Genomic DNA, 19,817 nt, shown 5'->3' with positions numbered 1-19,817 from the left:
TTAGTCAGGTCACTAGCAGTTGGTCGTTTGGTCATTTTACATTAAATCCCACACTGGCATCCGTGTGGGTTTAATGTGCTGAGAAGTTTGATACCAAACTTCCCAGTCTTCTGAGTAGCCATCATGGTGCTGTGGAGTTCATAATGACAAAGTCCCAGCACCATATACTCTTAATGGCAACACTGCACTTACAGGGCCCAGGAATGGACTTGGGCACTGTAGGGGTACAGGGCTCATGCACCTGTACCCTCACCACTGGCATAGGGCACCGAGTTAGAGGGGTGACTGATGTATGCCAGGGCAGTGGTTTGTGGGTATGGCACACAGGGGTGTGTGCCATGTTGACTCTTTGTTTTGTTCTGGACCAAGACATGCAGCCTGGCAGTGTGTGACTGTCAGGGTACAGGACCTCTAAGGGTGGCACAATAAGTGCTGCAGCCTTTAGAGGCCTTCTCTGGTCACAGTGCCCTGGGTACCTGTGGTACCATTTACCAGGGGCTGACATGTGGCCAGAGATGCCAATTGGGTTTAGGCTTCAATACAGGTTTTAGGGAAGGAACACAGGCCCTGGGTACCTGATTGTCAGGAGCCCAGGGCACACTCAGCCAAAGTAAATCAGCAATTCAGCAAAAAGTGGGGGAATACCATGCAAGAGAGAGGACACTTTCTCACAACCACCCTCGACTGGATCCAATCCTTCCTCTCCGGCCGAACCCAGAGGATTATACTGCCTCCCTTCTGCTCCGAACACACCGATGTAACCTGTGGAGTACCACAGGGATCATCTTTCATCTTCAACATCTACATGGCCCCCCTCACCGCCATCGTCAGACAGCACGGGCTCAGCATCGAATCCTACGCAGACGACACTCAGCTCATCCTCTCCCTCACGAAGAATTCAGAAGACACCAGACTCTGCTTCCAGGAAGGAATGAAAAATGTGGCAGCCTGGATGCAGGACAGCTGTCTGAAGCTCAACTCAGAGAAGACTGAGGTCCTCATCTTCGGACCCTGCTCCACCGCCTGGGACAGCACCTGGTGGCCGTCCACCCTCGGGAGCCCACCCACCCCCACGGACCACACCCAGAACCTCGGCATCATCCTCGACTCCTCCCTCTCCATGAACCGCCAGATCAACGCCGTTGCCTCCACCAGTTTCAACTGCCTTCGCATCCTCTGTAAGACCTTCAAATGGATCCCCTCCGACTGCAGAAGGACCGTCACCCACGCACTCATAACCAGTAGACTTGACAACGGCAACGCCCTCTACGCAGGAATCAACAGGACTCTACACTCTACAAAGACTCCAAACCATCCAGAATGCCGCAGCCAGACTCGTCCTTGGAACTCCGCGGCGTGACCACATGACCCAACACCTACGCGACCTCCACTAGCTCCCCGTAGAGAAGAGAGTCCCCTTCAAACTCCTCACCCACGCCTACAAAGCCCTCAACAACATCGGACCCAAATACCTGAACGAGAGAGTCTCCTTCCACGCACCCAAGAGAAACCTCCGCTCCGCTCGCCCTGACGGAGGTTCCCCGCATCCGCAGAAACGCAACCGGAGGAAGAGCCCTCTTCTACATCGCGGCAAAGATCTGGAGCGAGCTCCCGGTGAACATCAGGCGCTCCCCGGCCTTGCACACGTTCAGAAAGGGCCTCAAGACCTGGCTCTTTGACTGATCCGGAGCCGTCTTCCCCCCCCCCCCCCACACCCACCAAAGCACCTTGAGACCCTCACGGGTGAGTAGCGCGCTATACAAACCCCTGATTAATTGACTGATTGATTGAAACGCAAGCACGCATGGGTAGAACCGTTAATGGCAGAAGAAACATGAGAACGTTTTGTTTGTTGATCCAGATAACTGCTCTAGTGCTTAACCTTTTGTTGTATTCTTATTTTTTTTTGGCAGTCTCATTTAGCATATGCCTGTCTTTAGAGGTTATATGGCACTTCTCTCATTCAGTGATTTGTTTCTCTTGCTCCGCAAGCTTGCTGTTAGCCTCTTTATTCATATTAGATTTAATTATAATGTCACACCTCTTAATTTCGCTTTATATGCCTACCATCTGGGGAGATCATAGGAGTATTTTTTTTTCTTTTAGGAAGTTCTGTAGTCATTCTTCAATAATTTGTGCATTATATTGGTGTTTAAGTATTTTGTCATTAAATCTCCAATGCATATGTTTTGTGTCCACTGAAGTGTCGGCGATTGACAGCCCTTCTAATGGATTGTCCTGATATTAGTAAGTAATCTATTCTAGAACACGAGTTGTGCGGTGTTGAGTAGAAGGTATAGTCCCGTCCATCTGGATTTTGTGTCCTCCAAGTGTCAATTAGATTGTGTCTAGAGCAGAGGTTCCTTAAGGCCATATGGATTTTGTAAGGTCGGTAGGTACAGTATGAATTTCTATCTAGTGTTTGGTCCTTTGGGAGATTGAAATCCTCTGCAAAAACAATCATAGCAGGATCTGAGATTGCTTTAAGTTGGGTTGAAAGATAATTTCAGAAGGTTGGGTCCTCAGCATTGGGCACACAGACATTGAACACACAGAAGACATTATTGTTTTTGCTAAGTTTTGAGATAATCCATCTCCCTTGTTTATCAGAAAGATTGGAAATCATATTTATATTTGACTTCTTAGAGATCAAGGTTAGGAGGCCATTTTTCTTCCCAACTGCGGGGGCGCATGCTACATTGCAAACTTGGTTATTTCTGAATGATGAGCTGTGTGTGGAGTCAACCTTGGTTTCCTGGAGTAGGATGATGTCCCCATATAATTTGTAAAGGCAGTCAATGATTTTCCATTTTTTAAGAGGATTATTGATCCATTTACATTTAGTGATATCTTTATGTTCTGCTTAGAGCTTGCCTTAATTGTAGGTCTTGGTTTTCAAAGCTCCTTTATGGGACATGATGGGTTTAGCTAGAGCGTTGAAGTGTTGTTTGTAAGTGAGAGGGAGAAAGTTAAGTGTATAGTGTGATTACTTAATAATGCATGATGATAGGAGGTTGTGGTATATTGGACATAAATGCTGACCCACATGTTGTACCCCATATTGCGAGGGTGTGGAATTCTGTTATGTCCATTTTGGTATGGAATGCTAACTCGTAAGAGGTAGGGCTCCTTTACAAAGTGTAGACAAATAATAGTGGTAATAGTAAAGGCAAACAATAGCAACTCAAGAGCAAATAAAAACAAATTATATAACAAACCCTCCCATATATTAACCCTCTCCGCCCCCAAAGTGTACAACAGGAGTGATGAGAGGAGAAAACACTCCCCCAGGGAAACCGATGGTCATGAGTACAACAGCAAAAAGTAAATACTACTACTACTGCTACTATCAAAAGAGGTGCACAAACTTCACATAATACAACAGTTATAACTTAAAACTAAATTAGTTGGGGTGATTAGGTCACGTTTCAGAGAAATGAAGATAGTGCAAAATTTACATTAAATAATGTGAGTAGCTGATATGGAAGGATCTCCTAGGTGGGCTTCTCTAACCATAACATTAATGGTTGTAGAACAAGCAATCTGACAAAATGCACATTTAGTATAAAATAACCTAAGAAACCTTAAAAATAGACGGCATACCATATCAAGGCATTGATTTAGTAAAGACACCTTTCGTTTTGTACGTAAATCCTCGTACCTTATTTTTGCAGTCAGCAGTTGGGATATTGATGTAGCTAATTTTGAATCTGCTATATAGAAGCAATTACATACAGAAAGAGTGTGTTGGCTAGAATACTTGCAATTTTTAGGCTCCTATACACTGAAATTAATCCAACAGGACATCAACATTCCTTCTTGGTGGGCATAAGCTTCTGGAAAATGGCGACAGTAAGAAAGCAGAAGTGAAGACTTGGTTGAGACATGTCAGCATGAGGCAGAAGGAGGTACTCAAACTTTAGCGATTTTTAGGACAGTATTGAGTTAGTGCTTGTTTGCTGAGGATGAAGCTTAGTGTGATAAAGTGTACATCTCAGATTCAGCTTTGTCATTTAGGAATTTCATGAGGACATTACGACGGTGAAGATGTGAGAGATACCCTTGTATATTACTCAGAATTTGGCTGGACCTGCAAAGGAAAATTGATAGATCATTGCCTTCAGTCTTGGTCGCAAGGTGAGGGGAAGCCTTTCCTTTTCTCTACTGTGGTCTTATAGTCTTGTGAAATGAAAACCTTGCTACCCTTCCATTGTATGTGACTGGATTTCCTTCTGAATATTGGTATTTTTTCAACTTGTTGATAGCGAAGAGGTTTGCATACAATTGGATGTAGGTGAGTTTGGTTAAGCAGTCTCCTTGACGCACTCTATGTGCTCTCTCTAATTCCAGATCTTTATCAAACACAATGTCTGTGTTATGAAGGAACTACTTTTTTAAGAACAAGATGCAAGACTCAGCCGGTTCTTCTGTTCCTTCTGGGATGCCTGTTCCAGTCCTCCAGAGCGGCTAGTTCTCTGGATAGAGATCCAGTTGTGGATTTAAGGGATGAGATAGCGTTACTGGATTTGATTTTAGGATCCTCAAGATTGCTAATCTTATTTTTGACTTTTATTATCCTGCTGTTGATTTGTTTGTCCGTTTGGATGTCACAGATTTCTTCTGCATAACGTCCGAAATAAAATATCTTTTGTGGATTTGGCCAGATCATGAACTTCTGCTAAGTTCTTGAGAATGATCACCATTGTAGCATTTATGTCATTTTTGTTTTTGATGAGGGGAACCAGGATTGGGTGGGTCCGCTTTGGCCCATTTTAGGCTGTCTTTGGTTTCTTTGTCTCCCATGTTGTGTCAGGAATTACCTTCTGGGAAATTTTGTGTACCCTGACAGAAGGGATGTAGATGTTATACACTCCTCCCTAGATTTGACTCTATGCTCCAGGGTATGTAGAGGATAATGGCTGAGGGTAGAGCTGCCAAGAACAATCGGGTACTCTTGAGTTAAAGGGTTGCTATTCTCAAGGGAAGTGGTAGCGTTATTAGCCATATCAGCACTGTCAGAAAGCACAATATAAAGCACAATGCATAGGAAGCAATTACAATCCTTGTTGCCAAAAGCAGCAGTTTATTCTGATATCAGTGTGGTTCCTGTACGATTGGCGCACTTCAATGCTATGCATGGTATGGCCTGTAAGCTTGGTATGCTACGCAATGATCGCACTGTCTGAGGGCGCTGCCTCAGAGTGCTGGACACTGATTGCTGGTTTACACAGCGCAATGGATACAGTGATCGCAGGCCGCCATTTTAGATTGGTACAAGAGCCCTTGCCATCGGTTAGGCACATCGCATGTATGAAGCGTGTGGAAGCAGAAGTTTGTGGTATAAATTTCAGGCAATGCTATTATGCATTAGTTGCATAACAATTATGTAGAGCCAAAATTATCACCATCGCTCTTGCGCAGGTCTTAAGGTTGCTGAAAGAAAGTCATTCAGAAGCTTGGATTCAGTATTCCAAATGGTGTCAGGATATTCACTTAAACATTTCACTCAAGCATTCCGAAATCTCAATTCACTTTTCAGTTAATAAACTCAAATCGTATAAGCCCCCATAAGATGTGTCACACTCTTCTTGTTATGCCGCTGCTTCTTTGCGGGACCTGGTTGGGGAGCCGGTTTGTGTTTCTACGTTTCAGCAGATAAAAGAATCTCAGAAACACAATATAGAATTGGGAATTTGAGTTTCTAAGCTTCTGAACATTTCGGATATTCTATCATCATTAAGCTATTTACATAGAGACATTGGCGTGCAATGCCAACGAAACCGCCATTTTAGCTTATATCAATCGCAGGATCATGTCGCCTGTTGCTGCTTCGTTCTGATGTTGGTAGACAGTCAAATAGACATTAACATCTTGCGTATTTGCTAATGGGCTGTAAAGCACTTACTTGTTTTGGTGGTTATATAGCAGGCTATCTACTCCTAGTGTCTAGCCATGAGGTCGTGCAGTGTCATTATGGTCTGAGTCAAGGCCACGTTAGCTGTCTCCTTATTTGGTCTGCACTTGGTAGCCATGGTCGTAATTGGCATCTTGTAACGCACACAAAGTGAAAATGCGATAGTTTTGGCAGTTTCTGGCATGTTGTGGGCTGTATAGCAGGAGGAATAAATATTTATCCGTTCCCCTGGAGGGGAGCTGAAGGCTCGACCTGCCATCTTCCTCCTCGTCCAAGCCACATCCCCCAAGAAAAACTTCAGTTTTGAAATACAACTCAGATACACTAGTGCCAAGTCAAACGTCGCTGGTAGCTAAGGTAAACGACACAGACCCCATGCTCTCCTAAACATAAAATAAGTGTTGGTCATAGCCTGGGCCCCAACTATTGGGGTGCTTGGTTTAAGATGTAGGACAGCTGATATCAGTAATGGAAGAGACCCTTGTCCTAATATATTACAAGTACAAAAAGAGGAAAGGCGTCCAACTGTCCAAAGGTTCAGAGTTTAAAAGCACATAAGGCACCTGGGTTGCACTTAATGGTAAAATGTTTTATGGTCTACAGCACTTGTTTCCATTCCAGAATAGAAACATATTGTATTGATTCCAGAATAACTTCTGATTTCAGTGTGTTTGGCAACCTCAGTCTCTTGTGACCAATCAATGCTGTACTTTTATACTTTCAGAATATTAGTTATCATTTGTAGTAAAGTTCTGGTTGCAAGAACTGTAATACAAAGGCTTGATGTAAAACTCTGAATTCCTAGAAGAGCAAATCTAAGGTGATTTTCTCTCTACTCTTCACTAATATTAGAACATTTTTACATTAAGGGGCATATTTACCAAGTTTTTGCGACCCTCTTGTGCCACACAAGAGGATACAAGGGCGATACAACACCTAAATGAGACTTATCAAGCTAAGGAAGGCCACCTTGCGTGGCCCTGAGTGGTCTGATAAATATAGAGTAAAGCAAGGCAAAACAAATTGCTGCTGTGTATTACTTGCAGCATGGAGGCGTGCCGTGGGTTGAGTGAGGGTGTTCCCACGCCCACTCATGCATTCAGAAACATTCCCGGATTTACCAAGATTGCTAGACCATGGAATGCATTAGAATTGTACGCCTCGTCACCAGAGGTGCAATGAGGAGAAACATCTTTGTTTCTCCTTGTTGTTCCTTCTTTCTAAGTCTGCTGCATTCTGCTGCAGACTTGGAAAGAGGAAAATGCCTCTGAAGGTGCACAAAACAATCCTGCCTGCTATGGAGGCACCCTTGCAACATGATGCAAGGGTGCCTGTGTTGGCGCTCGGCAGCCAAAGGTGTGCCAGCACTAAGAAAGGATAGGAATGCACTGGTATATTAGTTAATACACTCCCTGCCCTTTCCCTTTCAAGTAACGCAGCAAGGCGGCTTGCTGCACTGCATGAACTTTTGATAAATCTGGCCCTTAGTTTCAGTGGTGTGCTTCAAGGTGTCCACTGACGTATAATATAAAGAGCTCTCTGGAAAAACAGTCTGCAAATGATGACTTTGGTTAGGTTGATCTCTTTTAAATGGGTTCATATGTATACCTGAGATAGTGAGAAAGAGGATAAGAAAACAAGTTACTTACCTGTAACTACAGTTATTCATTGGTAACTTTCATAGATTCACATGCCTGAATCATTCCCCGTTGCAGAGATGGGAGTCCCATGGTAAAATAAAAAAGTAGTGCCATACGTAATAAATAAGTCGAAAGAGGCCAAAGGCTACATCTTAGTACCCTATCTACGTCCTTATAGGAAAAGGACCAAAGGTCAGCTCCAACCAATCCGCTATCAGCACCCTCTAGAACACTCCCAACAGAAGCAGTTCTCCTCAGATTTTCCAAGCACAAGTGGGAAGTAAATATCCCTAAAATCACTGAGAACTGGTTCCACGGGGAGGAGGGTGGGTGCATGTGTAAGTAACTTGTTTTCTTATCCAGTATTGGGGTATCTTTTATAGATCCATATGCATGAATCAGAATAGCAAGCAGTACCAAAATTGTACTGTCGTTTGCGGACGGTGGGAGTCTTACCATTTAACACTCCCAATATAAATCCACCATTTTGAAACATTGCAATGACAAAGCATAAAAGCAAAAACAGTGGGTATCCACAGGAGAAATATAAATTGTGAAACATAAGAGCATGAACATTGTAATCAATGCAACAGTAAAGAAAACTGATAATAGACAAGCGTTAAAGATATGTAAAGAATCTGACCTTATTGAAAGAGATGGCGTAACACAGCTTGTCCAACCGCTGCATCCTCCTTTTGTGCACATTAAAGGCAGTAGTGTCTCGCGAGCGTGTGGACATTCTTCCATGTTGAAGCACAGCATATGTCTTGTCCAATGTAACTCCAGCAAACAAAGCTGTAGATGCCGCAACAGTCCTAGTGGAATGTGCTTTAGCTTTCACCCTGAGTGGTTTGTTTGCTTTTTCGTGGCAGAAGTGAATAGCCAATGTGACCCATTTGGCTTTTGTAGCCTCTGTTACAGTAGTTCCTTGTTTCCCCTGACCATAGGCCACTAACGGTTGATCCATTTTTCTAATATCCTTTGTTCTCGGAAGATAAAACTACAAACATCGTTTTACATCTAGTGAATGTAATGTCCTCTCAGCTGGAGTAGATGGATTTGGGAAGAAAGTTTGCAGTATCACTGGTTCGTTCAAGTGAAATTGTGTGGGTACTTCTGGAATGAACTTAAAATTCGTCCGCAGGATCACATAGTTCTGTGTAAAACGCAAGAATGGTTCTTTGATCGTAAAAGCCTTAATCTCACTAACCCTTCTTGCAGAGGTGAGAGCCAGTAAGAGGGCTACCTTCCATGTGAGATATTTGAGATCTGCTTTATGGATCGGTTCAAATGGTTGTCTCATCAGTTGTGCTAACACCACATTGAGCTCCCACTCTGGAGGAGGCGAAAGCACAGGAGGGAAAGTACGAAAAAGTCCTTTCATGAATTGTTTTACAAGAGAAGACGAACATAAAGAAGGAAGCTGCGGAGATTTCCTGTACCTGGAAATAGCAGCCAGGTGAACCTTGACTGACGAGAAAGTGAGTCCAGACTTGGCCAATGTAAGGTAAAATCTGTTCAGCAGGAGCTTGGACTGGATGTTTTCACACCAACAACAACATCTTTTCCATTTTAAACGATACGCCTTGATAGTGCTTTCAGCACGAGATTTTGACAGTACGTCTTGACAGTCCTGTGAAATACTGAGATCCTTGAACTCTAGGAATTCAGGAGCCATGCGTGTAAGTGCAGGGATTGCGGATCTGGATGGACTACCTGACCACTGTTCCGTGATAACACGGTCGGTGTTGAAGCTGCAGCCATAGAAGAGAAGTTCTTCCCCAAAAGATCCATATGACGTCCCTACTTGTCTGGAGGAGTGGTAATTGGTGTTGCAGGGCTTTTAGAACGCCGTTGTGCAGCCTGAGATATTACCGAATCTGGCCTCGGATGACCTATGAGGCAAGATGGACTGTTCTCTAGAGCGCGGTATTTCTTCTCTATTCGAGTCAGCACCACAGTTATGGATGCCAGCGTCTTCATGGTTTTCACGCCCTCCTGCCAGATGTAATCAATAATGGGAATAGAGCGAATGACCTTCCTAGTATCCTCCTTGAAGTCATGTAAAAAACAGTCTGTTTGTTTGACCGTAATAGGGAGCTGAAACCTTGTAGCTGCTCTCTGCATTTAATTATGAAATCCCCCAATGTCCTCAGGACAAATGCGGAGGCGGAGATGGTGTCTCGATTATATAATCGTCCCATGGATCTGGAGCATCTGCCTGTTTAGGCAATTCGCCTTCCTCAACCTCCTCATCCAAGGAGGAAGTGTCTTGTAGTCCAGTGGCAGGTGGATCTTGTGCAGGAGCCGGTGTCCTAGGTCGAGCAGGCTCTGGTACTGGAACAGGAACCTCTACTTGTAGATTGGGTTCTCTATCGGAATCTGCTGAGGAGGAAATCTGACGATAATCCGCCAACATAGCCTGTAGGTCTTGTATAAGTGGAGGAGGAAGATGAGACGTTTCCCTCTGACGAGATTCCTGCCTGTGATGAAACTGGTATGTATGCCTTGGAGCCATATATTGCCCATGGTAGAAACGCTCCTCTTGTTAATCATCCTCGTCAGTGTCTTGACATTTAACGTTAAGTTTCGATGGACTATGAGCCACTCTGTATGGGTCTTCCTCCTCTTCCTCATCATAATCCTCATCCTACATGAAACCTAACAGGTGGGAAGGTGGTAGCGGAGAAATTTTACTAAAGTCCTGAAAAGGCCTTTGAATTGTCTTTATCTGATAAACTCTCGTCGACTGGGGCGTCGACGGTGCAGAAATATGAATGGTAGGAATGTCTCTCGTCGACAGTCCTGTCGTCGCCGATGGTAGAATCACAGGCACGTTCATAGATGGTGCCGTCAACGGTGTCGTCGTTGATGCCTCTCCCGTCAACGGTGTCGTCAACAGTGCAGCTGGAATCATCGTTGACAATAGCTTTGTCGACGGTTTTGACAATGGTCTCGTTGAAATAGAAATTCTCGTCGACGAGATAGGTGATAAAATAGCCGTTGTCAAAATAGTCGCCATCTACGATGGTGTCGACAACATAACACATATCGTCGATGATGTGGTAAAAGTCGTCGTCGACACTGATTTTTTGTGCTTTTTACTCACAGTTTCTGAAGAGGATGATCTTGGACGCTCTGTGAGTGGCGTAGAAGGCGGAGATGATGCTGGTTCAGAGGAGTGTTTAGACCTCCTCTCTTTGTGAAGAGATTTTTCCTGGGAAGTTTTCAGATGTTTTCTTCCCTCACCTGAGGAGCCTTCTTGAGACCTAGCCCTCTTGCTAGATGTGGAAGCTCGGTTCTCTTCCTCAGCCGAAGAAGGACGCTCTTTAGACTTGACCCACAAAAGTAATCTTGCCTCTCTGTCCCTCAGAGTCTTACTGAGAAAGGTACAACAGATTTTACAATCTTTAGCCTCATGTTTGGGGTAGAGGCAATAAAGACAATCTTTATGAAGATCATCAACATGGACCCTGTTCTTCCCACAGGTCCTGCTGGAGCGGAAGAGGCCCTTGTTATCCGACATGCTTGCTTGAAGAGCTGAAGAGAAGAAAACTGAGTAGCACTCAGGGAGACTCCCTTCCACACGACGTGCGGTCAAAATTTGGGGGGAACTACTTCTGTGGGGAGTGTTCAAGAGGGTGCTGATAGCTGATTGGTTGCAGCTGACTTTTGGTCCTTTTCCTATAAGGACCTAGGTAGGCTACTAAGATATAGCCTTTGGCCTCTTTTGGCCTATTTATTACTTACGGAACTACTTTTGTATTTTACTGTGGGACTCCCATCTCAGCAACAGGGAATGATTCAGGCATGTGAATCTATGAAACATACCCCAATACTGGATAACTCATTTGTTATAAGCAACAGGACAATTTCAGTTTTGTTTGTTGTGACTTGTAGACTTTCTTACTGGCTTCCCTGGTGAAACGTTTTAGTGGATTTGCAATTTACATGAAAACTGCCCTTCTGCATATGTAAACACAGGATCTGCAACAAGATCCCTAAATCCAACAGGAGCAGCCCAACCCTGCTCCAATTTATGAAAGAGCTGAAGGCTCACCTCTTTAAAGGACACAGCATTCATGATGCAGTAACAGTATCCTTCAACACCCTGAACTCTTCTCCCCTCATATAACTTGTTGATTGTATCTTTGCCATTAACACTGTGCAGTGCTCTACTGCTGTCATCTACGTTTAAGCTACACAAACAGCATATTCATACATAATGGGTAAATACAATTTAAAGAGGGTGCCGCAATGAATACGATAAAATATCTGTTCTAATGCGACATCACAGGTTTGTGTAAACAATTGCATCCTTCATTTTTACTACTATTTGTCATTCACTCACCAGAGTGCTCTGGGAATGAACATGGTGCATGTTTCACTGTCCCTGTACTGTATCATAGATAGTAGGCCAGGTAGGCATATGGAATCTAGATAGATGTAGTTATCTATTTTTGTGGTTTTCTTCAGGGCAAACCAGATTCACTGAACAACAGAGCACCGTACATGCCAGGTCTGAAACGCTGTTGACTTGTTAACAGGATGGATTAAACATTTACATTAAAATTGTGTAAAACATTACATTAACATGTATTTTCTGCGACCAGGCAGAACCCCAGAATTCACTTGTCTGCCTAACTCTGTTGTATAACAGATAATTAGGCAGGCAAGTGAATTATGGGTTTGTACACACTTCGAAGTGATGGAATTTGATAACAATTAATAAGCCTCCATTTTACTAGAAAATACATATCTGTTAGATATTGTAGGAAAGTGCCCCTTTTTGCATGTTTACCCCCCAATTTTTGCCTGACATCTGATGCAACCTGACTTGATGTGCAGTGGGTTCCTGCCAAACAGGTTTCCAGGGCCTGTGTTCTTTCCCAAGACTGTACCTTTGCAACCACAATTGGCACCTTCCTGGCCACAGGTAAGCCCCTTTTAAAAGATACCATGGATACCAAGGGCACTGTGACCAAGAAAGGTCTCTAAGGGCTGCTGCACCTATTGTGCCACCCTTAGGGGCCTTGCACCTTAACACACACACTGCCACTGAAAGCTGCGTGTTTTGGTGCAGAGAAAAGTGAAGAATCGACATGGCACACATCCCTGGGTGCCATGCCTGCATTGTACTGCCTAGTGACCAAGGTAAGTCACCCCTCTAGCAGGGTTCACTATTCCTAAGGTGAGGGTAAGTACCCCTACACGGTCTAAGTCCGTTCTTAGACATTGTAAGTGTAGTAAAGCCACAAAGAGTATATGGTCTTGGAGTTGGTCATCACAAACTCCACAGCTCCAAAATGGCATTACTAAAACTGGGAAGATTGGTAGCAAACCTCGTAGCACATTAAATCCACACTGATGTCAGTGTTGGATTTAATGTCAAAAGCACTCAAAGGTCATCTTAGAGAGGCCCCCTGAAAATTGACCAGCCCTGGTGTGGTTCCTGTATGGCTGCCCACCATTTGCCACCATCAGACAGGTTTCTGGGCACCTGGGTAGAGGGCCTCTGCTCCCTGGGTCCAGAAACAAAGCCTATCCTGGGCAGAGGTGTCATGCCTCATCCCCCAGGATGGGCTGGGTCTATGAAAGGGGAAGCTTCAAAGGCCTGATGCCTTTGGACGCTGTCACTGCCTTTTGCTGCCCTCAGCAACTGGCTCCCACGGTTTTGGCCCCTACTTTGGGTGGGAGAATCGGTGGGAAATCCAAGCTAAGAAGAGAGGTGTGCTCACTTTTGCTAACCCCACCCTTCAAATGAGGGTAAAGCACATATCTCAGTCCCCTCCATCTTGAATATGAGGGGACTCAGCCAATTAGGATGAGGCTCATGCCCTCTCCCACTGGAGGGTGGCATAATAGAGGATGTACCCACCCCAAGGAAGGGACCCATTGGTTCCGACCTGCACACCCCTGTAATGCCCCTAAATGTAGTATTTAGGGGCGACCCTGAACCTTGCCTCCCCAGATTCGAGGAAAATAAGAAGAAGGACTGAAGAGTCGTGCTGACCCAGGAAGAAGAGGACACCAACTGTCTTGGCCCCAGTCCTCCCGGTCTGTCCTGTCTACGACATACCTACAGCAAGAACCCCAGCAAGTCTAGCAGCCAGCAACCCCCAGAGCCCGGAGGACCTGCCCTGCGACATTCCCACAGACTCAGTCTCCCGTGAGCATCAAATTTGCTCAGCCAAAGACTCACCTCCAGAATCCGGATTCCGTAGACTCCGTGATTCTGTACTACTCTGCCCCCCAAAGCCCACGGGCCAAGTTTGAGTGGCCCAACACCCCCAAGGAGGTCTCCCCAGTGAAGCTGACCTGGGATCTGGTGGCCCCTGACCTCCCTCAACACTCCCAACATCACCTGCAGCCTCAACCTGAAGTGTACCCCGAACGGAAATGGTAAGAAAAACCCGACTAGGAATAAGGGGTAGGGAAGAGGAAAGAGAGAAGGGAAAAAGCTGATAAAAAGGGAATGAGACACAAAGATGAGCAAGAGTGACAGAATGGAAGATGGAGAGAGAATTATACAAGGTAGGAAATGAGTGATGGAAGTGAGGGGTGCAAGGAATACGAGCTGTGGAAAAAAGAGATAGGGGGAGAAGCTGCAAGAAAGAATAAGGCTAAAACATAAGAGCAATACCAAGTAGTGAGCAGAAGAAAGGAGGATTCAGAGGCAGTTACAAAGATATAGTTAGAGAAAGAATAGGGAACAGATTGAAAAACAATTATGATAGCACAAAAAGAAGAAAAATGTAAGAGAGTAGGGAAAAGGACAGTTTTTGTTTAAAATGTGTTACAAATGCATACATTTGAGGAGATCTCATTTTCATGAAGAAGGAGCATGGGTCCAAAATTCATTGAAATGCTATTTTTCTCATGTGAAGGTAGATGCTGAAATGAAGGAAAGAATATTTATATTTCAAAAAATGCACAGAATTAACAAAAACTTTTTCGCTTTCATTGGCAACGCCAGCCACAGAAGCACCACTAGACAGGCTAGCTGGTTCACTGAAGACCTCAGAACTGCTAAACGGAACTGTAAACCACTGGAAAAGAGACAGTGCAACAGCAAGGACACAACTGATAAGTCCACCTTTGTTAGACCTGTCAGCCCTTGCCTCATTTTTTCCACCCTCTTTTTCGTTGGCCTTAGGTCTCCGAGCGCCATTCCACTGCCAATCAGTGTTAAGGTGCAGGTGCTCTCTTTACCCAATATGGCTGCCACAGGCCCCTGCTACTGCGGAGTGGCCTTTTTAGTAGCACCCTAGTTGCCAGGAGCTGGCTGGGACCCTACAACATTGTTGCGACACCAGCCCGCCTTCTTCTCCTACAGCTAGAGTGGGGAAGCTCCTGGAACTTGCTGGAACCTTCTAGAAGAAGGGTGGGGTTTACTTTTGCCGCCTTAGAGGGTGGTCACCTGACCTAGGGATACTTAAGGAAAGGAGGGAACATTTTTAGTCAGTTGGGGCGATGCAGACCTGGGGGAACCTACGCAGGAGTTTTAGGCGGTAGGGCCTAGTCAGGGATTTATGCCACTAAAAGTGACAGGGCTTAGGTGCTGCCTTTCAAGTTGAGTGAGGGATCCTGAACTAGCCCACTGATCTGGCCCAGCGGGAGGGGAACCCAGGGACATCCTACCAAGTCTGACTGGGAACTCCCTTCAGTCACCAACTCAACCTACCCCCCCCCCCGCCCCCCAAGGAACAAAACTGCGAAGGGCGCCAGTTCCAACAATCGCCAAAAGGACCTCAGAACCTTACCAAAGAAACTTACCCCAGAACCTTACAACAGAAACTTACCATCGAACCTTACCACAGAAACTTACCACAGAACTGCTGGGGGATCGACCAGGTACCTGCGCTGTGCCACTCCTGCGCTCCCTGACTTAATCTGGGGCCCCTTCCTAGCTTGTTCTGCCACTGGCGTGTGGCCTGCCACCTCCCAGCCTACCTGCCCTGAGCTGGGGCGTCATCGTGGGAGCAAGGGGGCGCTAGGCGCCGAACACATCGCCACCCCCCGAGCTGTGGGCCAGCCCTTATTTCTGCCACCCCCGTCGGGGATCCTGAAAAGGAATCGCTCACCGCTGCGGCCCAGGGCTGGACAGATTGTCCCCGTTATCTCCGGGGCACGCGGAGAAGCCCGGGGCCCCGCCGCTGCCGTCGGAGGGTGGAGAAGACCGCCAGGACACCGCGAGGGCCTCGTCGGGCCTGGAGCCATCCCGCAAGGGCCGCGCAAGGCCCTGAAGCCGAGGCCTGAGTCACTTGACGGGGGCGGACTGCCAAACGCCGCCCCCGCCGCTGTGCTATTCGCTAACTGGGCCGTGCCCCCGCAGGCCGCACTGCCATTGGCGGCTGCGGGCGCGAGCCTCAGAAACCTGCGAGGGAATCCCCGAATCCCCCGGCACCAGAGGAGGACCCGGGACCATTGCCTAATCCCTGCGGAGCTCCCCGGCCACGTCTGAACCGGCCGGTAGCCCCGAGCCATCCCCCTCGACCCGGACATCGCCGGGAGTCCTACGCGGCTGGTGGGAGGGGCTTCGTGAAGACTGAGCCCCCGCCCGGCCGTGGAGCTGCGCAAGGGCCTGTAAGGCCGAATCTGCAGGTAAACCCTGAGGAGGAGAGCGGGAGGCGCTAGAAAGGCCCGGAGCACGCCCCCTCCCCGGGGAATTCGACCGTTGGGCCCGCATGGCCCCCCTGGACTCGTGCCCGGTGAAGGGCTAAGTGTTGACCCAGGAAACAGGAAATTGTGGAGACTGGTCAACCCTACTGGGGAGGAGGGTCTACTCCTGCTGGACTGGGTATCGCTGTAGTGGTAGGCCATGGTTAAGGCTCCGCAGATACTCCATGTTTAGCTTTGTAATGAGAGGACCTGTTTCAAGCGCTATGTTTAGATGCCAGTTTTGAGGTGCTATTGGTGTGCTATGTGCAGCGCTTTGTTTAAAATGCCATGTTTGAGGGGCTATGAATTGCTATGTGCAGCGCTATGCTTACGTGCCATGTTTTGGAGCGCCATTAATTTGCTATGTGCAGCGCTAAGCTGGAACGCCATATTTTGAAGCGCTGTTGACTTGCTATGTGCAGCGCTTTGCGTAAATGCTGGGTGTGACGCTCCCCAGGATCACCAGGTGTCGCGCTTTGATTCAATGCCAGGTTTTGATGTTTTAATGAACTGCCAATCTATTCCTAATGAAATGCTTTTGATCCTAATGTTGATCTAGATAAAACGGATTGGTTTTATTCAACCTACTGTGTGGTGTCAATTATTGCATGCGTTTCCTGTCTCAGTGGATGTGTGTGCTGTATGGTCACTTTACACGTAAGCCCTTGGATGCCTACCTGCTCGCGCCACGCTACCCCCATAGGGCCTGGTGACCCCCGGTCCTACATTGGTGGCAGCGGTGGGATTAAACTGAAGGTCCCTTTGGAACCGCTCCCGGTGGTCGGGACCCCTTTTGAGCGGGTCGGAATCGACATTGTTGGGCCGTTGGACCCTCCGACCTCAGCGGGACACCGGTTCATTTTGGTATTAGTGGACCACGCCACTCGGTACCCGGAGGCTATTCCTCTGAGGACCATCACTGCACCGGTGGTGGCGCGGGCCCTGTTGGGGATTTTTACCCGAGTAGGATTCCCCAAGGTCGTGGTGTCAGACAGGGGCACGAATTTCATGTCGGCCTACATGCAGGCCATGTGGAAGGAGTGTGGAGTGACCTATCGGTTCTCCACCCCTTACCACCCCCAGACTAACGGGCTCGTAGAGCGCTTTAACAAAACTTTAAAGGGGATGATCCGGAGCCTGCCAGAGGACTTGAGGCGGAAGTGGGACATCCTCCTCCCTTGCCTGCTGTTCTCCTACCGTGAGGTGCCGCAGAAGGGAGTCGGGTTCAGCCCTTTTGAGCTGCTCTATGGCCATCCCGTTAGGGGGCCCCTCAGCCTAGTGAAGGAGGGGTGGGAAAAGACTTCGAAGAAGCTTCCCCGTGATGTTGTCAACTACATGCTGGCATTCCGCAGCCAGATGGCAAAGCTGTGGAAGGCAGCCTCAGAGAATCTGGAGGCAAGCCAAGCCGTCATGAAGGAGTGGTATGACCGCAACGCTCGGACGGTAGAGTTGGACGCTGGACAGAAGGTGTGGGTCATGGAGCCTGGGGAGCTTAGTGCCCTCCAGGACCGGTGGACTGGTCCGTACGAAATTGTGGAGCGACGAGGCCAGACCACCTATGTCATTGACTTAAAGACCCCCCGTCAGCCCCATCGGGTGCTCCACGTCAACCACCTGAAGCTGCACCATGAGTGATCAGAGTTTGCTCTCATGGTGGCGGATGGGAGCGAGGAGGAATAGAGTGAGGCTCTTCCTGACCTTCTGGCGGCCCAGAAGAAGGATGGATCGGTGGAGGGCGTGATCCTCTCCCCATCCTTGACCCCAGAGCAACAGAGGGACTGCCGCCAGGTGTTGGGGCAGTACGCCTCGTTGTTCTCCCTCACGCCTGGAATCACTCATTTGTGTACCCATGATGTGGACACAGGAGACAGCCCACCGGTAAAGAACAAGTCTTACCGGCTATCTGACCGAGTGAAAAACAGCATCCAGAGTGAGGTAGCGAAAATGCTGGAGCTGGGGGTGATCGAACCTTCCAGCAGCCCGTGGACCAGTCCGGTGGTGTTGGTGCCGAAAGCGGCCCCACCGGGAACCACACCAGAACTGCGGTTCTGTGTGGACTTCAGGGGATTGAACTCTGTCACGAAGACAGACGCTCACCCGATCCCACGAGCAGACGAGCTGGTGGACCGGCTAGGAGCAGCCCAGTACCTCAGCACCATCGATTTGACGTCTGGGTACTGGCAAATTGCCATGGCCGATGGAGCAAGGGAGAAAACAGCGTTCTCCACGCCCGAGGGCCACTTCCAGTTCAGAGTGATGCCCTTCGGGCTCAAGAATGCTCCGGCCACTTTCCAGCGCTTGGTGAACCAGGTGCTATCTGGCCTGGAGTCCTTCTCAGCGGCATATCTGGATGACATAGCTGTCTTCAGTAGCACCTGGGAGGACCATCTGCAGCACCTCCAGGAGGTACTGCAGGATCTGCAACGTGCTGGTCTGACTATTAAGGCCAGCAAGTGCCAGATTGGACTGGAATCTGTTGTTTACCTGGGACATCTGGTGGGCGGGGGTAAGGTGCAACCCCTCCAGGCCAAAATTGAAACCATCCTGGCCTGGGAGCCCCCCAAGACCCAAACTGAGGTCCGAGCTTTTCTCGGCCTCACTGGGTATTACCGCCGGTTTGTCAAGGGATATGGCACCATCGTAGCCCCTTGACAGAATTGACGTCCAAGAAGCAGCCACGAAAAGTAATCTGGACGGCTGCTTGCCAAGAGGCATTCCAAAAACACGCGATGTGTACCGCTCCGGTGCTTGCGACACCTGACTTCGCAAAAGAATTCATAGTGCAGACGGACGCCTCTGGGCACGGCCTAGGTGCGGTGCTCTCGCAACTCAACACCGAAGGCCAAGATCAACCTGTGGCCTTTATCTCCAGAAGACTCCTCCCTCGGGAACAACGATGGAGCACCATCGAGGGAGAAGCCTTCGCGGTGGTCTGGGCTCTGAAGAAGTTGAGGCCATACCTCTTTGGCTCTCACTTCCTGATTCAGACGGACCACCGACCCCTTCGCTGGCTCATGCAGATGAGAGGCGAAAATCCCAAGCTGCTAAGGTGGTCCATTTCCCTACAGGGGATGGACTTTCGGGTGGAACATCGGCCTGGAGTTGACCACCACAATGCTGACGGTCTCTCCCGGTTTTTCCGCCTTAGTGACTAGAACTCCCTAGAGGTTGGGTAGCTCTCCCCTCTTTCGGCTGGGGGGGACGCGTGTTAGATCTGTCAGCCCTAGGGTGGTCTTTCCCTGTATTTTTGCCCTTGCCTAATTTTTTCCACCCTCTTTTTCGTTGGCCTTAGGTCTCCGAGCGCCTTTCCACTGCCAATCAGTGTTAAGGTGCAGGTGCTCTCTTCCCCCAATATGGCTGCCACAGGCCCCTGCTACTGCGGAGTGGCCTTTTTAGTAGCACCCTAGTTGCCAGGAGCTGGCTGGGACCCTACAACATTGTTGCAACACCAGCCCGCCTTTTTCTCCTATAGCTAGAGTGGGGAAGCTCCTGGAACTTGCTGGAACCTTCTGGAAGAAGGAAGGGGTTTACTTTTGCCGCCTTAGAGGGTGGTCACCTGACCTAGGGATACTTAAGGAAAGGAGGGAACATTTTTAGTCAGT

Source organism: Triturus cristatus, chromosome 7 (genome assembly GCF_964204655.1).
Source record: "Triturus cristatus chromosome 7, aTriCri1.1, whole genome shotgun sequence".
Classification (NCBI taxonomy): domain Eukaryota; kingdom Metazoa; phylum Chordata; class Amphibia; order Caudata; family Salamandridae; genus Triturus; species Triturus cristatus.
Note: the sequence above shows the minus strand (reverse complement) of the source record.